At 50.0% G+C, this 19,995-nt stretch overlaps 1 protein-coding gene and 1 long non-coding RNA gene across 3 annotated transcripts in view; one reads left to right on the top strand and one right to left on the bottom strand.

Moving 5' to 3' along the window:
- The window catches only part of LOC146809718 (uncharacterized), a 38,283-nt gene extending 31,056 nt beyond the window's left edge, over positions 1–7,227 (bottom strand). Inside the window, exon 1 of the long non-coding RNA XR_014966477.1 lies at positions 6,779–7,227. This is a non-coding gene — a long non-coding RNA (uncharacterized LOC146809718). The remainder of the gene's footprint in view (positions 1–6,778) is intronic.
- LOC146809717 (sacsin-like) overlaps positions 1–19,995 on the top strand; it is a 303,632-nt gene that overhangs the window by 15,291 nt on the left and 268,346 nt on the right. The gene's annotated exons all lie outside the window — the stretch shown is intronic.

Raw genomic sequence — 19,995 nt, 5'->3', positions numbered from 1 at the left:
TCGGGGATCTCGCTGAGGGAGGCGGCCTCGTCGGGAGAAAGTTCGGATGGCCCGGCCTCCTCGTCAGGTTCCTCCGTGCCGGAGGAGGGTGATAGTTCGGGGCCCGTCGGCTTGTCGGGGGCCATGGCAGTGGCTGGTTGGGCGGTCATGGACCGGGTGGTGGCGCAGGCCCACTCGGGCAGTCCTAGCATCCCCAGATGCTCTCGGCGTTCCACCTGGGCCCAGGGGGAGCTCTCTAGGTCATTCTCAAGGAGGCAGTCCACTGGGGCGTCGTCGCGGACAGTTACTTTTAGGGTGCCGGACACTCCTCCCCACTCGAAGGGGATCCTGGCCATCCGGCACATGCTCTCGGTGTTGTCCGCGGTCCGGACAGGGCATAGGACATGTGGCAGGATTTGTTCGGGGGTCACCAGGTGGCAGCGGACAGCGGTCACACTGGCCCCAGTGTCCCGGAGGGCCTCGGCCCGTCGTCCATTGATGGTGACCCACTGTTGGTACTTCTGGGTGTTGCTTGGGATGGCAGCTCGGGGCACCATTTCTCGGGAGCCCAGGCATACAAGCGACATGGCAGCTGGTTCCCACTCGGGGGACCCGCCGTCGTGGTTTTCCTCCTCGTCTTCTCCCTCCCCCAGGGCTGCGGCGGCTATTTGCCGGGGAGGGGGCCCAGCGGTCCCGTTCCGTCGGTTCACGGGGCAGGCCGGGTCGCTCGCATAGTGGCCGGTCTGCTGGCAGCCGAAGCAGGTCACTGTCGGTCGTGGTCCAGGCCGTGCGATAGGGGTCCCCCTTCGGCTCAGGGTCGGGGACGTGTGGTTGGTGGCTTGGCCTCGTGGTGGGCTTCTGGGCGGCCCGGCCGGGAATTCTCGACTGCGGTGGGACCCCCCTCCTCCGCCTCGCTGGCGGGGAGGTCCCGTGGTACTCCGTTGGTAGTCCCCCCACGGGGGTCCGGGGGACCCGGGTGTTGACCCATCGGTCTGCTTCGGCGGAGAGCTTCCGGGGCTCGGTCAGTTTACTGTCCAGGAGGTGTTGCCTTAGTTCAACAAAGCAGTTGTTGGCGAGGTGCTCCCAGACAATGAGGTCGAACAGTTCATTGTATGAGGTGACCTTGCTTCCTTTTATCCATCCTTCCAATGCTCGGCTGAAGAAGTCCACGTATTCGACCCACGTGGTACCGGGGAGCTTCTTGCAGTCCCGGAAGCGCTGCCGGTACATCTCGGCTGATGGTCCGTAGCGTGTGAGTAGGGCTTCTTTCATGTGGTCGTATGATGTCATCACCGCGTCGGCGAGTTGCAGCAGGGTATCCCGGCCCTCGCTGAGGAACCTCCCCCCATAGGCCGGCACCCCAATCCTTCCGGGGTACCCGATGGGAGGTCATGGCTACTTCGTATGCTCGGAACCATTGCTGGATGTCATCATTTTTATAGTACTCCTTGACGACATCCTTGGGGATGTAAACCTTTGGCTCGGTCAGTGGCAGAGCGTCCCGGGCTCCGGGGGTGCTGGTCTCCCCCGTTTTAGATTTTAGTTCAAGTTCCTTGACGCTCCTCTCGTGCTTGAGGGTTAGCCGTCTCTCCTCTAGTTCCCGATGCCGTTTCTTTTCCTCGATTTCCTCTTGCAGCCGTAGTTGCTCCAAGGCTATTTTCTTCTCCGCCAGTAGGAGCTTACCGTCCAGCCGGAGTCGGGCGAGGTCCATTTCGTGTGTCCGGACCCTCTCCCGTTCTCGCATTTCTTCGTGGGAAAGGCTGGTTTCTGGGACGGTTCGCCCCCCATCTGTCGGAGTTGGGGTCGGCAGGTTTCCGTCCCGGGCCGAGGTCCCTTCGGCTCGGGGTGGAGTGGTCTCTGGTTCTGCCCAGGCTTTCAGGGCTTTCTGCATTTCTTCCTTGGTGCCCAATCCTGTGGTTGGGATCCCTTTGTCCTTGCAGAATTGTTTCAGTTCTTTGTGGGTGTATTCTTCCAACCTTTCCCGCTGGAAGGTTGCGGCCACGGTTGCCTCTTGGCCGTCCATGGTTCCCTTTCTTTTTCCATCTGGTTAGGTAGTGGGTGCCTGTACGATTGCGTCTGGCTCGGATCCCGTCGCTGGCCACCAAATGTTGGAGGGAGGACCACCGGGGAGTCGGGGAGACTATTCCGGGGCACCTTCCTACCGCAAAGTTATAGCCGAGCGCCGCTGAGAAGCCCCCCTCGGGGAGGTCTTTCTCCTATGATCGTACTAGGCTCAGTAACACCACCACACAGGACTCAATATCAGTTGCTTGACTTGGTTCTTTATCAGCAGTAGTACGTTCAATATTTACAGTGGGATCGAGGGATCCAGTAAGAGTCTCAATGTCTGTTAGAGGGATAGGGTAGCGGGACAGTCTTAGTACCAACCAGGTACGGGAGGGCTCTGCGCCAGACCTTGAGTGCTGGTCTCAGAGCGGCTCGGACGTGGGGAGCCGCGACGGCGTCTGCAGGGCTCGGGTGGTAGTTCCGCTTGGGTCGAGCCGCGACACAGTCAGCAGGGCTCCGGTGGTAGGTCCGCTTCGGTCGAGCCGCGACGAGGTCAGCTGGGCTCGGATGGTAAGGTTCAACAAGGTCGGGCCGCGACAGCGTCAGCAGGGCCCCAAAGGTTCGTGAAGGTCTTTAAGCACGGTGGAGCCGCGACGTCGTCAGCAGGGCTCAGAGTGTGGGTTCAGGATGAGTCTTCTTCCGTAGGGTCAGCCGCGATCCGATCAGCAGGGCTCTTGACTCCAGGATACAACTGTTGTCCTGTTGTCGGGTCGCCCCAGATACAGGACTGGAGCCCTTTGATGTCCGGACCCTTGCGCCCGGAGGGGGCGGAGAGGCCGGGTAGGGAGCGGCCAGACGCCCAGCAGGAGAGGCGCCAGGCCCCAGAGAGCTGTGGGGCGATCGCACCTAGGTGTGGAAGGACGGTTGGGGGTCCCATCGATCCTGCCCTCCGCCGGGAGTGGGAAGGGTTCACGTGGTATCCCCCGGGCCAGGGGTTGGCGCCTCGATGACGGGCCTTGCTGGGACAGAGGCCGGGTGAAGCGGGGTCACGCAGGTGGTCACGTGGAGTGACGTATAATCCAAAATGGAGGAGCCCCGAGGTGCATGGCACCTCGTGCGGCTTAGCGAGGGGGAACAGGACCATGCCACGAGGCCGGCTCCCACACTGCTGCAGTAATACATAAAACTAAACTTATTGCTTTCTGCGTACTGTGCATCTATGAGAAAGGACCAGTGTGTTTGAGATTAAAAGTATTCCCTTATGCACTGCATTAGTAACAAAGCATACATCAAACAGCCAGTAGCATAAGGTGAAAGAGAAGTACTGCTCAAGGTAGAGCCAAAGCCCACTCTTTATACATTACGACACTAGTAGGAATAGGCATTGCAGACTGCTTTGCTATCAAGCCATACTGTTAAAAAAAAAAAAAAAAAAAAAAAAAAAAAAGAGCACCCCACTCTTGCTGTCACAGCATGCTGGCCACAGTGTGCAGCACAGGACAGAAACACCCTGCAAAAAGGGTTTTTTGGATGATGGAGGACAGAAAAGTATCTGTGGACATGAGCCCGAAAAATTTGTGATAAAGCTATTTTGATAGGAAGGTGAAGAGCTAATAATGCACTTTCCCTCTGTTTTGCCCTAGACGGGTTCAAATCTGCAATAACCCAAACTGTGTAAACAAACACCTGTATTTTGCTCCATTCCTGCAGCATGAGCCATAATAAAGGGTGTGGATCGGCTGTCTGTCTTTCAGTGGCACAGGCACACAAAAGGAGATGTAAGGAATGCTTGCAATCTGTCTAACCACAGGCAATCACTCGGGGTAGCAGCCCAACCCACACCTTTTGTATGTTTGATGTCATCCTCACTTTTACCCTACCGCTGACCTAACATTAGCACTCTAGTTCTGCATTATAATTCTGCGTATTAGCAAACACTGGGGCATAATAGCTCATGAACTTATTGCAAAAACTCAACACAGTTGGAACTAGCCAGTAGGGTGTTTCTGCTGAAGTGTATGGGACCAGAGTTTCAAACCCATCCATGTTAGTGTTGTTTTTACTGGCAAATTTGTATAGCGCTTCACATCTGTGACTAGGCTGCACTATAGTAACAGTTTTTATTTACAGATCACGAAGGCGCCATTTACCTAGGTTAGCGGGGAGTGCGTTTGTGCATCAATGTGCATTATTTTCTGAGTTTTCGATGGGCTGCATTTCTCAGATATGCACTGATGCTATCCAGTCATTTAGGGTTTTCGTTAAGCTTTGGGGGATGTGGTGCGCTGGCAAAATGTGGTGGATATCCTGTCTGCCATATTGCTAGTGTCATTGATTACAATACACTTAGAATACGGGGGGCAGGACATCGGCACATTTATGACTGAGTATCCTATTGCCAAACTCGAAATAAGGCCCTTAACCTGTTTTTTTGCTCAGTGCTCAGCACGGCAGCTGGAGAGTGGCTGCCAGATGTGCAGAGACACTCCCTAGTCCTTGCCAGGGGTCCCATGTGTTCATTGGCTGTCATTCTGGTCTGATGTTGCAACCACACTCTTACTCTGCCCTACTTGGTGGTTACCCCCACTCTGCAAAGCTCTGCTATTTGGTTATGCTTAAGCTTGATTGATTGCGGAGTGGTACCCAGAAAAGGGCATCCTGGTGCTGGGATAACCAAACAACAAATTACGTAGTTAAGGAAGATTTGAAGGAAGTTACAGTGCATAAATATGAATTTAGAGCTGTTTTCTGAAGGAGAGGAGGGGTATAGCACTTCCCAGGCTTGCTGGAGGCTGGTTCCATGTTTTAGGTGTCGGGTAACTAAAAGAAGGGTCGCCAAGCCTCTATTCCCTCGGATAAGAAATGCATAGATAACTGGCAGTGACAGAACAAAATGTTGGAGGGGGTATCTATCACTTGATGAACTGCCCAGTGTACTGGAGCCCGGGACGTCTGCCGCCCGGTGTCGAACGCAGAGCGCTTTAAACCATCCAGAATAACCGGGTAACTAGAATAGTGCTGTTTAGGTCTCGCCTAGCGATGCAGCACAGCTGCTCGCCTTGGCGAGACTTATTGTCGTCGACTTCGTTCAGAAGGGAAACAGGAGATAGCACGCGCGGACAGGTGATGTGCACGCTCACGGCATCTGTTTGAGCTTCAGCCCAGACAGCCGATATGCACGCGTACGGCTCACTGCGTTATTCCAGCTCCTGCTCACACCATACGCGTGCACATCTCCTGTCCAGGCGCAGCGCGCTTACCTCAACTACATGCAGTAACTGCGCCAACAAACGCACACAAGCACCAGCTGCCCCCAGGCAATCACGTGCACTTGTCTCCCTCAACGCACACATGGCAAGCTTTCGCTCCCTCCGGCGTTTCAGCACATGACCCGTGATGAGAGAGACCGCACCTCCGTGGACCGCAAATCACTATGTGAGAGCAGACGCAGTGACCGTCACCGGACACACTGGTACTGTAAATGTAAGTGTCTGCGTCTGAGAGGAGACACTGGCTGCATGTGAGGAACTTGTCTCTGGGTGCGCTGCTGACGGAGCCTGCGAGTCTGGCGCTATCGCGTGCTTGTTTTTAAACGTCGCAGCCACTTACTGTATTGGCCTCATACCGTGCCAGCTCCTCTTTAAGTGTGTCCCCTGCAGGGTCTGGAATTGATTGGCATTTCTCTATATGCTGGAGTACAACTGTGACTTTCCTCCAGGTGCTTGCATGTGTCTTGTGCTCCCTGTCTGAGATTGCATCTCTGCTACATCCCCCGACTAAGTGCCTCGGGCAACCTTAAGGTTACGTAAAGCGCTATAAAATAATAAGCCTGCAATGTTCGGCCTGTGATTGTGCCCATGCCTCTGTGAATCGGCACGAAGCGGTGGTGCCCGTCCCACCCCCCCTACCCCCTATGCTCACTTCTGCCTGTGCCTGAATGCGATGGGGTCTATTCCTCAATGTGCCTGCAGGTGACTGAATTCATTCCTTTATCAGGTCCTGCCCACTCCGCATGCACATGTGCAAGTGACTGTATTCATTCCAACCCAAGTACCTGCGTGTAATGGTGCCCACTCCTCCACGTGGTTGTGTCCATGTGCCTTTCTCTATAACTTCTTTGTGCTTGCCCTGCTCGTTCACGTACCAGTCTATAAACGACTGTGTCCAGTCCAGGTACTTGTTAGAGCACGTGCTGTCTCTGTGCCTTCCCATTACCGTCCCAGTGTGTGTCCCACAAAGGCGGGGGCTGGGAGGGGCAGGCATGCGTGCTCCGATCACACGGGCATTCAGTGCAACATTTGGAACCCCAAATACGGAATGTGGCTAGATTAGTGCAAAAAAAAATATGTTCGCTTTGGCTACAGTAGTTACTCAGGGATTGTTCACCAACTGCACGAGGAAACGTGGGCGCCCCATTCATTGGGTTTGACGTAATACTCCCCCATACACATGCTTAAGGGAAGCGCATGGCTTTTTTTCCTCCAGAGAGATCCTGTTTGCCCCTTTGTTTTGTTGTAGAGAGCAGTTCCTAAACAAACAAAAATAAGAACTCCACTTTCTGGCTAGGCACACGGCTGCACCCTGCCTCTGAGAAAAAAAAGTGACCTAAAATTTGCCCTCTCCCCCTCCAGAAATGGAGACCTTTTGAAAGTGGACTGTAATCGATGTTTTTTTTTCTGTGGCCGGATCATTGACATCTGAAAAAGCCTCGGTATCGCCCAGTGTTTATAAAATGACCGGTGTTTATAAAATAAGTCGAGAAGGAAACATTTTGGCAAAAAGGATCACTTACTTTTATTGAGAAAAGAGGCTGCTCGCGGCCATTTCCATCGCATGGCTGGTTCCCCTCAGTCTCTCCTCTTCTCCCCTCTCTCGCTGTCTGCTCTTCCCCCCTGTTTGCAGTTCGCTGCACTGTTACGGAGTTTGCCAGCTCTCTCCGTGAAAAGGAGCAATGCACTTCCTGGCTCGAAAGAGCAAGCCTGCAAGAAGAGAATGCGGAGCGTTTGGTTCAGCCCCGCCCCGCCCCCGATTGCTGTCATTCAGGAAACAAATTCTGTGCCTCCTTATACCTCCTTACTCCTCGCTAAAATGCTTGGGAAGTTAGGCAAGGTAACAATGCATCTACAAATGCATGCCTGAAATATATAGTTTTTGACAGTGTCGTAACGTTTCCATTTAGCCAGAAAGGAGTAAGGCCGTCTCCCTATTATGCTCACAGACACTGTAGTAGTACCGGTGTTGTGCAATATCTGGTATCCCCATCGTATCATGTATCCCCTGTTCTTCGGCACTTTTCGGAAACGAAACTCAGACCGGGCACGTTCAGACAGAAGCAGCTGATCACTGCTGGGGCTGAGTTAGGGGATACACGATTCAACAAGATGCAAAACACGGCTCTGGCGATAAACCACCAGAAACGTTTGCATGAAAAGAGACGGACAGCGCAATAAATACAGAGAATGAATCGTAATGGAAATAGCAGTTAAGTTAATAAACATTGTGAAAGCAAGGAAACTATTTATTTCTGAAGCATATGGAATCATAACGAAATAAAACGAGGGGAAATGAATAGAAACAACGGCAGGGGTTCACATAAGGGGAAAAATAATATCAAAACGTGCGAAAGATTAAAGGGTAAAGGTAAAAAAGCAAAGTGTTAAAATGGGGAAATAAAGTGTTTTGATTTTCATATCATGAATATGTTACAAGGTGGTAATGACAAACCTAACTTGCACAGTAAGTTGAATAACAGGGCATGTTTAGTTTGACTCGTACAACATAGTTGGCATTTTACCAGCTGCCCTATACTTTTGTGTCCATGCTAATTAAACTAGCACTGACAACGCAATCGGTCTCATACATTTGTGAGAGTTAGAGCTATTGGCGTTGTAAATGACAATGTTTTTTACTTATTTTTTTAGGTCAAGCCTAGGCAGCGCATGCGCTACTCTGTGGCATGTTGTATTGGAGTATGGAATAGAAGCCCCGTCCACTCTCCTCCTATATTTGCCATTGGCTTGTCATTGTCCTTCGTAAATGCTGGCTTCTGATTCGTTAATAGGGTTGCTGGTCCCTCCTTAGTACCGCCTTGTCTTTATTTGTAACCTCCCACGAGGACTGGCCCTTTTACTTCAGTTGTTACACGGTACGTCTTTTTAGGTCTCTGGACCATCCGGTCTGCCGAAGGCAGAACCGGAAGTCCGGAGATTTAATGTTTTGGAGAAGAGGGGCTTGAACCCGCCCCTCTTCTCCATTGGCTGGCCTCTTGAATGCTGGCCAGCCATTGGAGAAGAGGATCGTCTCTCCTATCAGGCCCCGTACTTTTCGGATTCGGGGGCGTGTTTTTTTGTACTTTTCTGATTATCTCCTCTAGCCAATGGCAAGAGGAGAACATGCCCCCGAATCCGAAATCGCCGCTGCCTTTCTCCGAGGCATTTCTGCTTCGCCTCGGAGAAAGGCGGTGGTGTGCTTGTTTGTCTGACTCTACTCTGTCCTGCCCTCTTCCCCCCCCCCCCCACTCCTCTCTCTCTATCAAGCCGACTCCCTCTTCCACTCCTCTCCGTTGACCCGTGCTCTTCCTCTTCCACCCCCTACTCTAGCCAGGCACATTCCTCTCTCGCACCTCGCCCTCATGCTTGCCCAGTATTTTCACCCTCACCACTCCATGCACCCCTCGGCCCCCCTCACGCCTCTTCCTGGTGACTGCTCTCTACTGTCCCCCCACCATGTATTTCTCTAACGTCCTTTCCCCTTCCCCCTCTCTGCTCTCCACCTCCTCGCGCCCTCTTTCACACCATCCTTTCTTCCACCTTACCTCGCCCACCCGTCTCTGCTTCCTTTTCCCTCTCTCCTGCAGTCTCATATCCTTCGCCCCCGCACCTCAACCGCCCCTGCCTTTCTCTTTTTTTTTTAACGTTTCCTGGTAAAATCTTCCCGTCTCCTTTTTACACCCCCCCCCTCATCCTCTCACCTTACCTGTCTGCCCTTCCCCGCCTCCCTCGAGCGCTTTTTCTCACCCGCCCCCTAAATCTACCACCCCTAATCTCCCCACACATATTTGCAGTGCAGTGAAAGGCTTCAGATCAGCCAGTGTGCCCTCCGCGAGGCGCTGGGGTAGATGACTTGTCCTGCGTGAGGCTCCAGAGTAGCCAGTGTGCCCAGTGAGAGGATCAGCCGTAGACTGTGTGTGCAGGGAGGTTCTCGGGATTAAACGATGTATGCTGTGAGAGCCGCAGGAGTAAACCGTGTGCGGCTGAGAAGTAGGCAGTGCGCAGGTAGAAGTTCAGGAGTAGCCAGTGCGTGCAGTGAGAGTGCGTTATAGCACAGGGAGGGCTCCGATTCTGGAGTAGATCATGTGTGCAGTGATGGGCTCCTGAGTAGATCGATGGGCTCCTGCGTAGATCGTGTGTGCAGTGAGGGGCTCCTGCGTAAATCGTGTGTGCAGTGAGGGGCCTCGGAGTACATTGTGTGTGCAGTGAGGGACCCATGAGTACCTAGTGTGCAGTGAGGGGCCCAGGGGCAGTTAGTGTGTGCAGTGAGGGGCTCAGGAGTAGCCACTGGTTGCAGTGAGGGGCTCAGGAGTAGCAATTGGTTGCAGTGAGGGGCTCAGGAGTAGCCACTGGTTGCAGTGAGGGGCTCAGGAGTAAACCGTGTGCAGTGAGGCCCTTGTGAGTTAACCGTGTGTACAGTGAGACGCTCAGGAGTAGCCAGTGTGTGCAGTGGGAGGCTCAGGAGTAGCCAGTGTGTGCAGTGGGAGGCTCAGGAGTAGCCAGTGTGTGCAGTGGGAGGCTCAGGAGTAAACCGTGCGTGCAGTGGGAGGCTCAGGAGTAAACCGGGCTGCAGTGAGGGGCTCGGATATAACCAGTCTGTGTGCAGTGAGACGCTCGGGAGTAGCCAGTGTGTGTGCAGTGAGGGGCTGGGGAGTACCCAGTGCGTGCAGTGAGGGGCTGGGGAGTACCCAGTGCGTGCAGTGAGGGGCTGGGGAGTACCCAGTGCGTGCAGTGAGGGGCTGGGGAGTACCCAGTGCGTGCAGTGAGGGGCTGGGGAGTACCCAGTGCGTGCAGTTTGTTGTGCATTCTCGGCCGAGAAGAGCACAGGAATGTGCGTGTTCGGAGACGCGCACCTGCTCAAACCTTTATTATTTATAAATCCAATGGTTAAATAACTGATGCACCGGAGTATGGATTTACGACACTGTCTCTTTGTCTAACACAATTACAAGAAGTGTGCCAAATGGAGGCGTCCTCATTTAACAAACACAATGAGCCTTTTGACTTGTTTTCAAGAGTCCTGGCGTGGGACACCTTCGCTCACACACCCGGTGACTTCTCGGGGCCTCCACCCCCACCCACACAGACTGCCTCTATACATTGCAAACATGTGCGCAGAGCGGTGCAGAAGCAGACACCGCTGGGGCGCATATAAAACTCCTACAACCTTGACGTCGGTCAAAACGCCCGTTTCCTATTTTAGGGGGAGATGTTACATTAATAAGGGCTGAGCTGCAGACTCCACACCTTTGGCCCCCAGGGGACCATCGCCCAGGCCCCAGGTCTTGGAAACGCAGCGAGTAAGTAACTTGAAGAAACTGAAGGGAAAGAAAGGGCAACTCAGGGCAGATTTCCCGCTGAAAGCGTAAGTTTTTTTTTTTTGTGGTAATCGCATTTCACATTTGCTCCATCTTTTTTTTTGCACCGGGGCCTCTTTAATCCGCCTCTTAAACCCAGATTTGTCTCGGGAAACATATGAAGGCCCCCTTCAAGGTTATAGGCATCCCAGACATGGGATACAAGCTTTACCTTCTTGTTGTTCATTCCAAAATGTGAGTTGAAGCCGTGCTGACGTCACAACAAACCATTAACCAGCCTTTCACCGCTTTGTGTGTGTCTCCTTTTTACAAACACGCATTTGTAGGAGACTGTCCTACGTGGATGTTTGAAGCTGGGGTGTGATCCACCAGTCTCTCACTAAGGCAGACTTTTATAAGCAGCAACGTAGCGTGTAACCAACTGTGCCCAGCCCGACCAGCCTTTCACCCCTTTCTGTGTGTCTCCTTTTTTACAAACACGCATTCGTAGGAGACTGGCATGCGTGGATGTTTGAAGGTGGGGTGTAATCCACCAGTCCCCCACTAAGGCAGACTTTTATAAGCAGGAACGTAACATGTAATGGAGTGTACCCAGACCTACCAGCCTTTTACGGATAGCAATACATATTTTATTGAAGTGTGTGTATTTTTGCTCCAAACGCGGTCCCTTTCTCTTTCGCGTGCCACGCTTGTTAACATTTCTGTTGCTTTACTCCCTCCCCCCACCCGCTATCCGTGTTCACAATGCGACCACCCTCCTTCCCGATCTCCACATTCCCTTTGTGTGTGTCTCCTTTTTACAAACACGCATTCGTAGGAGACTGTCCTGCGTGGATGTTTGAAGCTAGGGTGTGATCCACCACTCCCTCACTACGGCAGACTTTTCTAAGCAGCAACGTAGATAGCCACTCTACCTCACAACATCCCTCTCCCTCACTACATCACTAGTTCACTACCTCACTCTTTCTCACTACATAACTCTCTCTACCTCACTACTCCACTCTATCTCACTACCTCACTATCTCACAACTTCTCTCTCTCAAAACATCACTACCTCACTCTCTAGCTCACAACCTCACAACTTCACTCTCTCTCACTCACTACCTCAATCACTCTCTATCTCACTACCTCACTCTTTCTATCTCACTAACTCACTTTCACTCTCTTTCACTACCTCTCTCTATCTCACTACATCACAACATCACTCTATGCTTATATATCACTACCTCACAACATCCCTCTCTCTCACTACCTCACTCTCTCTCACTACCTCACTCTCTCTCACTACCTCACTCTCTATTTCAATACCTCACTCTCTATTTCAATACCTCACTCTCTCTCTCTATCTCACTACCTCACTCTCTCTCTGCTAATGCAATAGGTATCACATATGCAAAAAAAGCTAATGCCAATAGAAACGACAATGCCATTTATTTAGGGGTACAAAAATAATAAAAAATAATGAGCAATACCAATAGCTCTACCTATGATATTGCCGAGACCATTGCATTGTAAATGCTTGTTTAGTCTGTAAGCACTATTTTCTTTAATGAGTTTCTCCTACTGCAGGCACAGCATGCTTTCCTGCAACATTCAGTGCGCCATGCGTGCTTTCACTTTCCAAGCAGCCCGGGATAATGGCTGCCACTTCTTTGAATAGGTCTCGCATTTACAAGAGTTTGAGTTATTGGCATTGTTAATGAGACTGCCTTTTATTTATGTGTTAATTAGCAAAACAGACAAATAAAAGTAATTGTCATTTACAATGCCAATAGCTTAAACTCTCGCAAATACGATACCTAATGCATTGCAAATGCTTGTCATAAATGGCTCCTGGTGCACACTGGTGGCGCACATTCTGATGTTCGTTTCTCACATTGCTGGTTTTCGTACGTAGATATTGGTGCACGCTCGTGTCTCAGGCTGCACAGCACACATTCTTACTGCATTTGTTCGTACACGGGTCCTGGTGCACGCTGGTGGCTCACGGCATACATTCTGGTGCTGGCTTCCTACATGGCAGGTTTTTGTACAGGAAATCTGGTTCACGCTCGTGTCACTCACTGCACAGCACACTCTAATGCTGGTTTTCCACATAGCAGGGCAGGTTTTTCTACACAAATCCTGGTGCGCGCTTGTGTCGCATGCTGCACAGCACACTCTAATGTTACTTTTCCAAAAGTCTAATTATCATGCATAGATTCTAGTGCACACTCATGTCTCATGCTGCACAGTACACACTAATGCTGGTTTTCCATAGGGGTATTTTTCATGCACTTATCCTGTTGCACGCTCGTGTCTCACTGCACACATTTTTATGCTGGTTTTCATACACGGATTCTGATGCACGCTTGTGTCTCACGCTTCACAGCACATTCTAATGCTGGCTTCCCACATGGCTGACTTTCGCGCACAGATCCTGGTGCATGCTCTTGTCTCACGTTGCACAGCACACACTAATGCTGTTTTTTCACAGGGCTGGTTTTAATGCACAGGTCCTGGTGAATGCTCATGTCTCGCGCTGCACAGCAAACTCTAATGCTAGTTTCCCACATGGCTATTTTTTGCACACGGATACTGGTGCACTCTCATGCCTCACGCTGCACAGCAAACTGTTAGTTTCCCACATGGCTGCTTTTCATGCACGGATCCTGGTGCACGCTCATGCCTCACGCTGCACAACACACACTAAACAGTTTTCATACATGGACCCTGGTGCACGCTCGTGTCATGTGGCACAGCACACTCTAGTGCTGGTTTTCCATAATGCTGGTTTTCACGCACAGTACCTGGTGCACGCTTATGTCTCTTGCTGCATAGCACAATCAAATGCTGGTTTTCAAGTGAGTTTCTCTTACTGCAGGCAGAACAGGCTTTCCTGCAACATTCAGTACGCCATGCGAGCTTTCACTTTCCAAGCAGCCCGGGACAATGGCGGCTGTTTCTTTGTAAGGAAATAGGTCTGGTATTTGCAAGAATTTGAGCTATTGGCATTGTAAATGAAAATGTTTTTTTACTTAAGTGTAAATTACAAAACAGATAAATAAAAGGCTTTGTCATTTACAATGCCGATAGCTTAAACTCTCGCAAATGCGAGACCTATTGCATTTCAAAGGCTGGTTTTTCCAAGTTCAGCGACAGAAACGGTCCTTTTTATTAGTCCTCCAATGCCATTTCTTTGTCAAGCTCGGATCTGCTGGCAGAATCAAGATGAGGGGAGTGTGTCAACTTGTTATCTTTTTTTAATTTATTTTTTTTAAACGAACTTGTTAGCTTTCCTACTTTTATGTCTGCCCACCCCTAGCACTGTCTGACTAAAACCGGTCGATTATAGTAGGAAACATGCTGCGTGTGTGGGCCTCGATCTGTAATTAATGGCCTGGCAGGTACATTGATGTCAAGACAGAAACCAGTTTGAGAAAATTGTCAAAATCCGTTTTTGCCCTATGAAATGTAAACTTGAAGGAACAAATAAAAGACGAAAACAAAACACACGTATTCTGGCGTTCTCGAAACTATTTATAACTGCTTTAAGGCAAATAGGGGCACAACTGCACTGTTATAAAGAACTCCGTGGGTTTTTACAGAAACATGATTGTATTTTACAATCTCCTGGTCCACCCAGAACCATCAAACACGCACAGATGGCCAGAATGTTTCGCTAAGGAAGGTGGCAACCCTAATGGGAGTGTGTGTGTCTGTCTCTGTCTGTCTGTCTACTAGAGTCAGGTTTGTGTATATGTTTCAGCAAATCCTAGCTGCTTTCACCAATCTTTCCAATATTGGTAATAAACCTACAAATAAAAGGACCAGATGTGCCCCTGTCAAATAATACAGACGTGGACGGATGGTGTCGGCCCGGATAAGGAACCAGCAGACTGCTCTCTTCTGTTCCAGCCCATGGACCATCTGGAGGATGTGTACTGCGATCAATTCACCCAAAAACAATACCCTCTAATGCTTGGAGAACATTAAATGCTTTTGTTTTCTCGGGTCACCACGAGTCAGAGTGTTTTTTTTTGTCCACAGGCTGCTTTGTATTCCATGAAACAACAAGCATTTGCAATGCAATAGGTCTCGCATTATAAAAGTGTGAGCAGCTGGCATTGCTAATAATAATGCAACACTAGCTATTGGCTTTGTAAATGATAAATAAATGCCATTGTGTTTGTTTTATAAAATAGATTAAAAAAGGCATTGTCATGAACAATGGCAATAGCTTAAACTTTTGCAAATGCGAGACCTATTGCATTGCAAATGCTTGGAGAAGTGTGGCTCAATGATTAGAGCGGCAGACCCTGATGCAGAGGTCTAGCCCGGGACCAGGGTTCAATTCCCCGCCTCGGCGGGTCTTGGGCTCAAAAATTCCACGGACCTGATAATTCTCGCCTCGGTGCCATTCCAATCATGGAGTCCCACTCTGCAACTCTGGGCAATAGCTTGCTTAATCTCCACAACGGCCCCCACAACGCTAAGGATGCCTGGCCTCCACCTTGGGGGTGCCCAGGAGTGGACGCCTCACAGGGAAAGCCAGGATGGGTTCCACAGCGGTATTCGTACAAGCGCCTTGAGACCCTTGCGGGTGAGTAGTGCGCTATACAAGTATCAATTTACATTTTACATTTACATTTCATGCGGCTCCCATGAGTTATTCGGTAATACTGAATTAAATCCATACAGGAGGCTCCGTCACGATTAACGCACTACGGATGGTTACTACAAATGACCCTGTAGAAGGCCTAATGTCCATGGAATGGCAAGACTAGGGTTTACAGGTACGATCATCTCGATGGACACCCCAATAATGGCGTCAGCAAGCTGTTATCGATAAAGTACCCACCACACATGAGGGAGGGGTTGCGCTGCCGTCCACTGGAGCACTGGGGGGCATCCACTAAGAGCACTGCACCTATAAACCACAGTCGTACCTTTCGATAAGGTTCTGGTTTCCACGCGCCGCGGCGCTGAACTGCGAAGCCTGGAATGGGCTGACTTGAACGCGCATGATAAAAGCTTCGTCGTAGCAAGGGAGATAAACCGATGCCACTCGCCTCAAGCCTCGAGGAAGCGCTCTTCTGTGAAACACGTGTCGGCTGTAGGAGTAAATATATATTAATACAACGGTACTCTCTGGACTCGGGTATTTATCATCAAAGAAAAACGGGGTGATTCTGTGGACCACGCTGGATTGTGCACTGTTATTTGAGGTGGTTTGACGTATGCCCAAACCATATTGGATTTGCTAATAACTAATGCTTTGTTTACTTCGTATTATAATGGTGTCCTGTTCATGTCCCTTGAATACATTGGAACCCATACCAGCGATCTGCTGCCCTGGTCATTGGCTAGTGTTCGCAATGCATCCTGGGATCAGCAGTCACCACTGCAGGCCCTCGGGGGAGCCGTACATACGGGCTCTCCTTGGGACAAAGGGCAAAAGCCCCTGACCCGAGCTGGAGGCTGGCTAATTGGAGAGAGCTGCTGGGTGTGGGAGGATCTCCCCTCCCCCACACTGATGTAAATGCAACCCCCCACTTCCCATCCATTGTTGGTGGACGGGGGGCCCCTGACAGTGCGCCACGGGGACCCTCTGTCCCGAGAGGAGGAAGGGCTGGCAGGCTGACTGCAGAGCTTCCAACGTGTAGTCTTTCAGACATGGGGGGCGAGGTGCTTCCCTGCTCCAAGCTCTCTCTGCACCATGCCCCATAACTCAATAAAATGCATTCTGGAGTGATTAGCCGCAGAAGCCTTCCTGGCCAGGCCTGCTCCCAAGGGGCGAGCAGGGGCTGTGGGCAGGCAGCGAGTGCTTGGAAATATAAGGTCTTGCTGCAGAACATACCGGGCTCGGAGATTTTAACAGAAATATCAGGGCACCTGCAGTACACAGTAGGAAATCTATGCGATGTAAACGTTAGCCCGTGAGCGACCTGCTGGAAATACCAGCTGACCAGTTACAGATGGTTCCATGTGGGTCGGGTGTTGAGCCATGCCACCAGATTCTGTTGGAACATGAAAGTGAAATCAAAAGTGACTATTTCCAAAGTATTTGAATAGCTGTTGTGAAAAGTTGAATCAGTGAAAAACATCTGCACAGTTCCCACTGGTTCAACACAAAAGACACGCCAGCCCCCAGCTGATGCTTGTCCTGAATTTTTACTTTCACAGTCCTGAATTTGCAACAGTGCAAGGTGGTCACCCTAGCTGTTCGAAGCAGTCATAACCGCAGGGATGACAACCCAATGCCGAGCAATAGGTCTCGCATTAGCGAAATTTTAAGCTATTGGCATTGTAAATGACAATGCCTTTTATTTCTCTGTTTTTAAAACCAACACATAGATAAAAGGTTTGTCATTTGCAATGCCAGTAGCTCAAAGTCTCGCAAATGAGAGACCTATTGCATTGCAAATGCTTGTTTAAAGCCCTCCCAAGAATGTGTGTAGACCACAAACATACTAGGATACCAAAACACAAAACAGTTACTGAAAACGAACAAATAAATGTACTGCTTTTAAAAACCATTTAAAATGTTCATTTCTTTCATGTTTACTCAAGATCACACAGGGCTTTCTTTAATACATCACAGAGTTACCACCTCAAGGTGAGAGGACTGGAACAAAACTCTGCTGCAAGAATGTAGCAGCCAGGCTGCTTGGCGCTTCAATCTCAAAGATGTTATCTTGTGCAATAAAGAATTCTGAAATGACAAAGGTAAGCACTGTAAACTGCCCCAGATCACCATATGTGAAAGTGACGCCAAGACTCAAATGGTTGTTTTGTACTTTAAAATCGCTGTGGTTTGTGAAAAAAAGAACATCAGCATGCACTTTTTTTTCCGTCTGTGGTTTTCAGTTCCGGTACCTCTTTGCCCTGCAACACCTTCACAAATAAGGGTAATATGCAATGCTACTCAGCCTATTCTCGCGAGAACTACGCATCAAACGACCACGATCCAAGTAAAATGTGTCACGACATGGGCACTGGAGAAACGTCTGTAATTAAATCTTTCGGAGTATTGAAAGGGCGTGGTCAAAATAAAACGTGCGCACCTTTAATTTGAAAACAATGCTTACTATTCAGCATGCACTTTTTTTTCCGTCTGTGGTTTTCAGTTCCGGTACCTCTTTGCCCTGCAACGCTTTCACAAATAAGGGTAATATGCAATGCTACTCAGCCTATTCTCGCGAGAACTACGCATCAAACGACCACGATCCAAGTAAAATGTGTCACGACATGGCCACTGGAGAAACGTCTGTAATTAAATCTTTCGGAGTATTGAAAGGCGTGGTCAAAATAAAACGTGCACACCTTTAATTTGAAAACAATGCTTACTATTTAAAAACGGACAGAGTACTGAGGAGTGAAAGGGTTCTTACAACCAAGGTGGCTAGAGCCATGAAAAAGCAGCACAAATGGGTGCTGGTGTATTTTCTCCACTTTCATGATTCTTTTTAAAACGTGAGCTCAGTTTAAGAACTCGGATTAACTATCTCTCGGGGATAAAGTACTTTATGAATAAGCAATTGAATACATTGGCATGGAAAAGTGCATGTCTAAATTCACAGAGGCGCAGTTTGTCTTACGTTTCTAGTGCGCTGGTCAGTTGGCATTAGAAACAGACACACTAAGCAAACTTATTTAGAAAGCATGCTGGATTTGGAATCGTCGTGAAATAACGGAGAAATAAGGTGCAACTGGATAACAAGCGCGCACTGAAGTTGACGAGGAGGGAGTGGGAGGGGGGAGTGGGGGGCGGGCACAGTGCAAATGGTGTGCACTTTGAAGTCCTCAGTGGCCGCGCGGCTCACTGACAGACATCAAAGGGGCCACGAAGTGATCAGGCAGTGCTTTTCAGGCTGCCAAATGGTGCGCGCGCCCGGGGCACATGCACTGTATTTGGAGGCCTGAAAAGCACTGTTTGCACTTCCAAAACTCGCTTACTATAAGTCTCGCCAGAGCAGCGCTAAAGCGCTGTCTCAGACGAGACCTAAAAAGGAGGCGGTGAAGTTTGTGCTACACCTCAAGTTGTATAGCTGGAGACTAGGTAGGAAGGAGGTCAGGAATGATTTGGGTGAGAACTCAACATCCACCATACATCCTCATAGACGTCACTGGCGTCCCTCAACATTTTGAACAGGTGCAGCACCGAGCCAGGGATGGTTCTGTGCCTGATGCGTGTGCATCCAAACCTTTTCATAGAGCTTGCCACAAGTCTGTCTGCCTAGAGCATAGTTAGTTATGCTATGGGGTGGCTGGACAAAATAACAAGCATTTGCAATGCAAATTGGTCTTGCTTTTGTGAGAGTTGCTGTCTATCACACACCCCATGACTGGCATTGCTCACGGTGGTAGGGTGCTGTTCTGGAGAGGTGCTGTCCATCCCACTCACCCCATGCCTGCCACTACTCACAGTGGTAGGGTGCTGTGCAGGTGATAAGTGCTATCCTGCTCACAATGGTAGATTGATGCACACATGACATGGCCCCCTCTACAGGGTGAGTGCTGTACTGATGGAGATCCAGATGGTGCCAGCCTAGTGCACGACTGTTGCTGGAGTACCGCAATACGTAAATATGCACATAACCCCGTTATACGTGTACCAATGGAAACGCGCGTGGCCCGATGGACATTATTTAGAACAGGTGCACTAATGAACATTATTGAATTAGTGCACTGCAAGGGTCACTCGTGTCCCAAGCGTGATTTTACCACACTGTACAAATGTAACCCCTTCCAGCCTGTGTTGTTTGTGGAAACAGGTACTCGTGAACAAATATTATGGCATCAGCTATATATGCAGGTGCCTAGAGTATAATATGGCATTTACTACCATTGTTGAGGGGGGTGAGGGGCATTATGACACACTCGAGGCTCTGCTGCTTGCGAGTCATGGCCCATCTGCACACTCAACAATGGTGATAAATGGCATGTACACTCTGTGTATTTTTATATATACACACACACGTCCATGCTCTCCCTCTGCACACACGTGCGTGCATAGAGGTGCCCAGCCCCCTCTTGTAATCAGTGCCGCCATATTATTTACTTCCACATTGCAGCTTGTCATGGCTGCCATTGTTTACAGTGCACTTGCACAGTATCTGCATTGATGACTGTGGCTATTAGGTTGGAGGTGTATACCTGTGCTAGGGGTGCTATGTTTCTGCTTGTAGTTCTGTCTTGACTCCTTCATCCAGGGGAAGATCTGCTTGGTTAGTGTGGTGCTGGAGCCAGGCTTAGCTGGGCCCTTGCCGCTGCCAGGCCGCTGGTGCTGCCACTGCTAGGCGCGCAACGCCCATAAGGCTCAAAGGGCTTCAGCAACACAGACCGCTTCCCAAGCACAAACGCAGACCGTTTTTGAGCTGTTGTGTGCTGTCTGGCGTCCGTCTTACTGAAGCCGCACCCGAGTACTTCACAGGTCTTTA

This window comes from Triturus cristatus, chromosome 7, assembly GCF_964204655.1.
Source record: "Triturus cristatus chromosome 7, aTriCri1.1, whole genome shotgun sequence".
NCBI classification, from domain to species: Eukaryota; Metazoa; Chordata; class Amphibia; order Caudata; family Salamandridae; genus Triturus; species Triturus cristatus.
The sequence above is the reverse complement of the archived record's forward strand: the minus strand, read 5'-3'. Positions and strand labels throughout refer to the sequence as shown.